Consider the following 2369-nt stretch of genomic DNA (forward strand, 5'->3'; position numbering starts at 1 on the left):
ACAATAAAATGTAGATATGTATAATAATTTTTTTATTATTATTCATTTCAAAAATGTTTAAATTCGAAGAATTTTTTCATTATTTTCCTGTTATGTACATTACAATTAATCAATATAAGTGTAGAGATAAAATACGATAATTAACGGATAATAGTATAGTAATTTGAATTACATATAATTAATTAATATAAGTGCAGAGATAAATATGATAATTAGCAGTAATAATTGATCAATGTTTTGCATCATTCGTCGTGTTGCAATCTAATTATTATTATTACCATACGAATATATATAACATGATATAATTAGTGTAATTGACAGGTACTTTGTAGCAAATATTAAGACAATATGATAAAAATTCCGGCAAGAAAATAATTGTTTATACCAGAAATCTCTGAAGATATAATTATATGGTTTTCAGAACACGGTGTACGTGAATTCATTAGGTACCACAGCATTTGTAAAGTCTGGCAAGTAGTACGTATTGCGATGCGTCAGGCGTGCGCAGCATTGCGTCGGCAAATCCGCAGACTCCATTGATGTAAGCAAATATTGGAAACACGTCGGCTTTTGGTGCTAACGTCAAAAGCTAATGATACAAAGACAAACTAGTCACACGCTAATCCGCTTCCGCTCCTCCCCTCTTCTTTCTCCATCTACCATCGAAAACTAGATTCAGTGGTAATTTACGCGGAGGCCATAAGGCTCTCTGAATTTCGAAATCCGGATGCTATTCGCGTTTCAGTCCTCCCTTTAGCTATAAGATAATCTCGGATACATTTGCGAAAAGCGGTTGTATATATACAGTGAACACCGAATCTAATGCTATAAATATTACATTTGACACCCGGTCTTGTACGGACCATTATAGTTGTATTTATGTCAACACATATATACATAGTAGGTACATTACATATGCAGGATTTTCCTTTCGCGCTTTAATGGACTTTCCACTGTCATTAAATCAATTTGAGCGAGATTTTGAACCATATCTCTCCTCCTTCTTAAGTAAATATGTAACACAACAATAATTTTAGAAAAAGTACTCGTTTAAATTTCAAATCCCCGGTCGAATCTTTTTTTATACTTTTCCTTTTACATATATAATTTGACAAACCGTTATGTTCATTCATTTTTATCGAAATAGGGAAAAACGACAAGCATTGCTTTTTCTGTTGCATTGATATGCTTTTCTAAATCCTTCACAATTTTTCCATTTATTTTGCTCTGTTCTTTGCCTTTCATCTTTACTATTCAGCGTCTATAAAAGGAAGCTCTTACAATGCAATATTCTGCTTGTTTGTTCGTGAATCTCTTTTAATGGAATTTGTTATTGCCTACCTTATTGAAAACGCTTTACTTTCAGAAATAGTGCATCGGAACCTTATTTTTCACTTTCTATTATATTATACCCGCGCATCGCATTGAAAATTTGTATTTCCGTTTTCCCATTACTCATGGCATTTCTGACAAGAGAGTTTCATATATCCTTTACACATACATCCTCTTCAATCCTTCTTTAGAAATTCTACAATATTTGCATAAACACAATCTCTCAATTAAAACTTGATTACAATAACTAATAATACAAACGTACAATTTATTGTTGTTAAACGTGTTCATCTTTTCCAATATCAAGATCCAATATCAATATCCTTGAAAAGTTCTAGAATTTCTGAGAAAAAGATATTTCAAGTACAAATTAAATTATCAATTCGATTTTCTCTCAGTTGAATTAACGAGTGATTACTATCGCCTTTTCCTGTAAAGTCCTATAAATCGTAATGCGAGCTGCGGTTTCGAGCAAGCGATTATCCGAGAAAAGCCGAGAAGAAAACCAAATGGCGAAGGGTCGCCCATGACGGAAGAAATTCTCGGAGATCCCTCTCGGAGGCGATGCCACCACGGTAACCCACTTTACCAGTCGCCCCGTACTACCTACACGTTCTCCCCGTCTTCTTCTCGTTCTTCGAATTCTTCTGTGTTTGTTTGCGCCGACGTGTACGCGACGTGTACGAGACACGTCGCGCACAGTAGCACGCGTGCTACACTTTTGCAACGTTACACGAGAATTCGTTGGAGCGAGAGATATTCGAGATAGCCAATTTATTTTCCCGGTTGATTCTTCAAAGAACCTTCTTCGCTTGGTACGTCGTCACTCTTTAGGACGACGAAGTCCTGACGCATCTTCGCCTTAAAGGCGCATCTCTCATGTAGCTTTCCCTTTCTTCTCTTTCGATAAGAATTGAATCCTTCTATCAAAAACAGGTGTTCGAGATTAAGACAATATGGCTCTGGAAGAAATGTTAGATTCTTTTGGAGAGGTAATTGTGAGATATTTATTTCAATTGTTATATCTCTTGTAACAA

This window comes from Trachymyrmex septentrionalis, unplaced genomic scaffold, assembly GCF_001594115.1.
Source record: "Trachymyrmex septentrionalis isolate Tsep2-gDNA-1 unplaced genomic scaffold, Tsep1.0 scaffold24, whole genome shotgun sequence".
NCBI classification, from domain to species: domain Eukaryota; kingdom Metazoa; phylum Arthropoda; class Insecta; order Hymenoptera; family Formicidae; genus Trachymyrmex; species Trachymyrmex septentrionalis.